General features: G+C 37.3%; 1 pseudogene; it reads right to left on the minus strand.

Annotated features, from left to right (window-relative positions):
- Positions 1-5,052: 5,052 nt before the first annotated feature.
- LOC107502551 lies at positions 5,053-6,609 on the minus strand (annotated as a pseudogene).
- Positions 6,610-7,050: the final 441 nt, after the last annotated feature.

Below are 7,050 nucleotides of genomic sequence, written 5' to 3' on the forward strand. Positions count from 1 at the left end.
AGGCTATTAGAATTTTATGCTTCTTTGAGTACTGAGATACCGTGAATCTTGATTTTTGCTCTTTCTTTAACAGGACACCTTTAATTCTGAACTATTTGTTTCCTTACTATTTTCTTCTCTGATATATCCTACAAATTCTGAAGACAAAAGAAGAGAAAAAGGAAGGCAAGGAGGGAGGGAGGAAGAAGAGAGGGAAGGAGATCTTGAGAGAAGACTGCTGCTTTTTTTACCTCCTTTGAATGTGAAATAATAGATGACGGTTATGTAGTAGGCTACAGTTGACAAAGTTCTATTATATGCAAAAGTCTATTTGAAACCCATATGTGTGCTAATCAAATGTAGGTAGATACTCTCAACCCAATGTAAATAATGAATAAGCTCAGATTAAGAGATTTGTCCCAGGTCACATATCATCAAAAACAATACTTAAACCTATAAATTTAGATCCAAATTCTTTATAACAAACAACACTACATAGTTTACTCTTTCATGGACTGATGAGGGAGAGCATCATAAAGGCAACCTGCAAAGAATCCCTTGGTATTTAGTAATCCCCAAATGCCTGGAATGTGGCTTAAGCTTAACTCCATTTAATCAGGAAAGAATATCACACTGCGAAAAACATGTTTAACAAATAATTACAGATCTGGATTGTGCCCAGCCACATACTAAGTGCCTACAGAGGGAATTCAATATGAACTTTAAAAATAATATTTTAAAAGTGGATTGAAAAAATTTAAACAAATATTGAACTCTGGTTCGTAATATGTATAAATGGATATAGTTGGAATAAATGTACTGATCTCTGCATCTTGCTCTAAAATGCATCGAATAAATAAGATGCCTTAATGATAGATACTATCGATGGATTCACAACATAGCAATTTATAGTAAAATCTTAATAGTACAATTTAAGTGATGGCTATTTGGGTGTTGCTATAAATATTTTTTCAACTTTTTGTATGTTCAAAATTGTTCATACTAAAATGTTGGGTTGCAGGAATGAGTGAATTTTCCAGATTCTTTGAAATTAAAATCATGCAATGGTTAATGACACTCAATAAACACTAAATGAATAAGCAATCTTCCTCTCTCCATTTTTATCTACCCGTTTGTCTGAATTACATGTCCTTTCTTTTTCTCTCATCTTTCAGCTGTCCTCCTCCATTACTCTCTCAATTCAATCTCTCTCAATACTGAAACGTTTATGTTACTTGTTCTTTTAGTTTTCTCTCTGCTTACCTTGGTGGAATGTTTGAGAATCTCCAACCAAACAATCAGATTGCATTTTACTTATTCAGTTCATCTTTTTTTCCAGCAGGTGAACAATTTTCCCTTAACAGACATCTCTGCCTAACATCAACTACTAAGTCTGCCTCCCAAATCCACCTCTCAGTCCTGATTTCGCATCTCCATGCCAGACCCTGAAACTCACTTCTTGGAGAATACTTCTACCATCACCCCCACTCAAACCTATGTGTCTGAAATAAAACTCATCTTCTCTTGCACATCTCATCCTCCTTTATTTTTCCATTCAGTAAAAGTACCACAATTTCTCCAGTTGCCCAAGCCAGACTTGTTGCTGACCCATCCCCCCACCACAGCCCCCACATTTTACCAGTCACAGAGGCTTCTATATTCTTCCTCCTTAATGTCTCTGAAATCCACTCATATTTCTCATCCCAACTGCCATTCTCTTGCCTCCCTCTTACCTCCACCTCCGACTCCCATCTGTTTTCTCACATTATCATCGATGCCTCAACTGAGGTGATGATTCTGCTCCCCAGGGGGAATTTGGCACTGTCTGGAGACATTTTTCATTATCACAAAGGGAGGGGGGATGTTATTGGCACCAGGTTACATATCATCAAAATGCTGCTAAACATCATGTATAAGACAGTCTCCATCCCAACTAAGAATGATCCAGCCCAAGAGGTCAATAATGCTATGGTTGAGATACCTGCTTTACATGAAGCCTCATACCAGAGCTGACAGTCAACCAATGTTTACTGAATGAGTGAAAGAACAGTCTTTCGAAATCACATTTCTCATTTAATCAAGCCAAATCAGAAACTGAAAAGCAGAACCTAACAACACAAATAAGGTTTTAAACGCTCGATCGTACCAAATATTTTACATGGGGGATTAACTTTTCTCTGGGACATTCATACTCTGTAAAATGAATCTGTATAAATATTATAATTCTCCGCACACTTAATAACATTTCTTATCAGAAATTTTGTGTTAACCAGGACAGAATTCCTAGAGCTCTGTTTATACAGATATCTATGTACAGCACAAATAAGTTCAATTTTTAACATCATCTTTTATTTTCTTACCAGTGCAGCACTTGGAAATAAATTATTTATGAGATAGAGAAAAAGTCAAATATTACTTCCCCAAGCAATATAGTATGCACCATAAATTCTTTTCTTTATTAGAGGAGAGTTAAAGGTAAAGATTCTAAGTGATATATGTTCCTCCCCCACACAAATGGAACATAAACTTCCTTCTTAGATATGTAGGGACACATTAGCTTTCAACACATATTAGCCAAAAAGTTTTTGAATTATCCATGACTGAGAAACAAATGAAGAAATGAAAGCATTAATTTTGTTGTGTCACAAGGAATCTCCTACAAAGCTAAAGAGTTCTGATGTTGAATCTCTAGATGTATCCTTTGTAAATGAAGTTGGCTTTTCTACTTGAGGAAAGAGTGAAGATTTTATAAAATGGAGTCACTTTATAAAATGGAGTCACTTTAATGAGGCTGCTAAAATAATTAACATTATGAAATTTTAGGCATAAGGAAACAATTGCCCTAACAAATCTGGGAACTTAAACTTTTGAACTTTCTGGTCCTGCATCAGTGCCTGGATATATATGTTCACTATGCGTCAACACCTGGACACACACCTGGCCTCCAAATAACCCTCTGATTACCCCCAAAGGACTCACATTTCCAGACCACCTAACAGCTATTAGACCACTGAATGTCACCAAACCTCCTGATGACCATCTTTCAGCCCAACTTTCATTCACCATCCAGAGCACCTGACATCTGACTGATAATCATCCTGGGCCAATCCTAGAATAAAGAAGACAGGACTGATTATTCGTAAGAATGCACTTTTTACTATAACAACTCTTAATTTTTCTTTCTTTTCCAGAACACTATGGGTTTTTACCTAGCAATGTCTCCAGTTATCAAACTCTAAGACCTTTGGATAAGTCTTTATCATTTGTTTCTAGCCAAAGCTTCCAGACTCCTTTTGAGTTTGGCATACTTGAAGGGAACAATGCAGGGACTCTTAAGTAAGTTGCCAACCATTCAGAATTATCTATAAAAAGCCCACCGTAGGATTTCATTTTTTTATGGCTGAGTAATATTCCATTGTATATATGAATCATACCTTCTTTATTCGATATCTATTGATAGGCATTTAGATTGCTTCCATATCTTGACTATTGTAAATAGCACTGCCATGAATATAGGGGTGCATGGATCTTTATATATTAGTGTTTGGTTGTCTTTGAATAAAAAAAAGTGAAATCCTACCATTTTCAATGACACAGATGGACCTAGAGTTTATTATGCTAAGCAAAATAAGTCGAACAGAGAAAGATAAATACCATATGATTTCACTTATATGTGGAATCGAGGGAACAAAAAGAACAAACTAATCGAAACAGACTCACAAATACAGAGGACGATCTAGTAACAGCCAGAGGGGGGAAAATGGGGGACTGGGAGAAAGGGATGAAGGGATGAGGAAGTACAAATTAGTAGCTGAGAGATGGACAAGGGGATGGGGAGCATGGCATAGGGAACGTAGTCAGCAATAATGTAATGGCTAGGTGGAGAGCCAGATGGGTGACAGAGTAATCAGGGGATCATTTCATAAACTATATAACCAATGAGCTGTATACTTGAAATTAATAATAAAATAAAATACTTTAAAAAAAAAAAAGCCCACTGTGTCTCAGCCCATAATATACCTTGTTCAAGTGCATCATGGCAAGAAGCAACGAAAAGCCAATAAGAAATTTACTTTGAGGATGCTAATCCTTATCCTTAGAGCAGCACTCTCCAGTAGAAATGTAATGCGAGCTTCATCACATGATTTTAAGTTTTCTAATAGAAACATTAAGAGGTAAAGACAAAATTAATATTAAGAATATATTTCGCCCAAATATTTTAACCAGTAAAGAAAATCGAGAAGATATTTTACATTCTCTTTTTACATACTAAGTCTTTGAGATCTAGTGTGAATTTTATAATAACAGCAACATCTCTGTTCAGACTGGTCACATTGCAATTGCTCAATAGCCACATACGGTGAATGGCTGCTCTTTCTAGACAATGCCGCCTTCGCCTTCATTTTCCAGAGCTTATTGAGCAACTCAGAGCATCTTCAAAGGCTGTCACAAATTGTATTATTGTTTAAAACAGTGTTGTGTATTTTGACAGACTTAAAATGCCATGTAAGTACTACAGCACTATATGTTTTCATAAACAAGCATAACATTTCTTATTTAACACATCGTGGGGGAAATGCTACAAACCTTTTTAAACCAGTCTAATAGACACATTAGACACATTTAAACCAGTCTAATAGACACATTTAAACCTTTTTAAACCAGTTTAATAGAGTTTTAATAAGGGAAAGTTCCTTCTCTTGACAGAGCTGGCCACCACTGCAGTAAAGAATTCATAAAACAGGAAGAACCGTGAGAAGAGATTCTAGTAAAAATCTGGACAGAAGAGAGGAAACTATATTTCAGAAAGTAATAGGTTTTAGTAACCCTTTCTCTGCCTTAACTATCGAACTAAGAACTGCTCACAAAAATTAGGCCAAACACAGTATTTTTATTAAGTCAAGAAACCACAAATAGCATGCGTACATGTGTTTTTCCTAATAGACATTAGTTTATCTGTGCATATTCCAGAAAATAACTTGTTTCCATTAAAATTTTTTAAAATGGCTTAGGTATTTATCAAGGTAAGGAGGACCTGATACACAGTGGAATTTAAATGTTATTCATTTCTTCTTATTTTAAAAGTGCTTCAATAAGTTTCTGAAAGTTTGTTCAATTAAGTGGTTAGAATTCCCAGCATTTTCTCATAAGATGATAAATCTCATCAGGACCGTTAGGTGGACAAAGCAAACATTTTCCTTCTTCTAAAGAATTCACAAGCTTTGTTACTGTCATCCGGCCATGAATGAAGCCTACCGTTTTCATGACTGGAATCTGAATCACAGTAAGTAAACACATCATGAGGAGTCACTCGGAAAGACCAGACTTCAGAGGTGATGTAAAATTCACACCGAATCGAACATTCTGGAGCATACCAAAACACAACACTCTCTTGAGCAAACTTGACTGTATAGTCCTCCTTACTGGTTTCAACTGCTTTGGTTAAACCAAAGTCTCCAATTTTCACTTGGTGTTCACTCTCAACAAGGACATTTTTTACTATTAAGTCTCCGTGAACATACTGTCATGAAACCAAATAGTGCATCCCCATACAAATCTGAACAGCATATTTTAACTACTGTTTGAAGTCAATTTTGTTCTTATTCTTTGGAAGGTATTCCCTAAGACTTCAGAAGGCAGAAATCCCATGCTGAGCTTAATATCATTTCCTCTGTCTTCTGTGCAGATGCTTCTGTACTTCACAATGTTCTCACGATGGAGGTTCCTTAAGATTTGGATTTCCTTCTTCAGACCCACTATGTGATCTGACAGCCAGCCACCACTCTGCCGTATTGTTCCCTTCAGGGTCATACCTGCAGAGGTCAACTTTCTCAAAGTGGCCCTCTCCCAAGTCACTGATCCTCTTTAAGAACGGTTTTTCAAAATATGTGAGATCTACCTCAGTTACTGGCTTTTCTTCTGAAATGCTGTCTGGATTCTGCTCTTCCAGTTTACTGATGTCTCTCATGAGGGTTTAAAAAAGTGTCTCTTATTGGGATCATAGTTCATGCAGCAAGACATAAGGTCAGCCAGCTCCTTACGACACGGTGTCGCTGGCCTGCACCAGCTTTCTTAGAATCTTTCTCTATCAGTGTCTTGTCTTTCAGGCGGATCTCACCACTATAGCAGATTTCCAAGAGTGTAGTTCCAAAGCAACACTTTATCAATGGTCATGCTAGGTTCTTGGGATCTTCAACACGCTTGGGAGCAATCCATGGGATTCGTTCTGTACATTCTTGATAGGGATGCCAGGGTCTCTGAGCTTCATGAATGGGCTGCACTTGCTGTCAAAACACTCGCAGGCCAAGAGGACTTTTTTCACGCACACATTTCCACGGGCCAGGTCTTTAACCTCCAAGTAACTCAGGGTGCTGGCCAGCTGCTTAGCAACTTTGAACTCCCGTGGTGTGGTGAGGAAATTGCTTTTCCAGAACATGAAGAGATCCACGGGGCTCTCCCTCCACAGACCCTTCCACCATGTCTCTAGGACATGGTTGCCCTAGAGATGTATGATGTGTTTGTAGGAGATCTGTCTCATCATGGTGGCTACCTCAAAGAAGTCCAGAGAAATGTGCCTAAGCCTCTGACAATCACTTTTATTCTCTTTTCTTTGGAAGTTCCTTCAGCATCCTGAGATAAGAGAGATGCAAGCAAGCAAAGTGTCAGAAAAGTATTTGGGTAGAGGAAAATGTGTGAATCAACATTAGGAAGCCAAGTAGTTTATTGGTAAAAACAACTGATAAAGTAGTTTCATGCTTCAGAATGTATGACCTTTCATTTACAGCATCTAAGTTTCTGGGAAGTCTCAATATTTTATATTTCCACTTATCACCTGTTTTAAATATAACAGAATGGAGTATTAATTATTTACTATCTTTTAAGAACTAGATGATCTCTGTGATTATTTATGTAGGTAGGGTATGAGCCAAGTGATGGTATGCCACCCTTAAACACTTGCCAAGGGGTGAATGTTTTTCTGATTGGTTCAGGGTTTTGCTGCCCCTAAATGCTGGATTTCATCCACCATGATCTCAGAGATATAAGTTAGGAAAGACTAAGTCCCGAATGAGT

This window comes from Rousettus aegyptiacus, unplaced genomic scaffold (genome assembly GCF_014176215.1).
Source record: "Rousettus aegyptiacus isolate mRouAeg1 unplaced genomic scaffold, mRouAeg1.p scaffold_m13_p_18, whole genome shotgun sequence".
Classification (NCBI taxonomy): domain Eukaryota; kingdom Metazoa; phylum Chordata; class Mammalia; order Chiroptera; family Pteropodidae; genus Rousettus; species Rousettus aegyptiacus.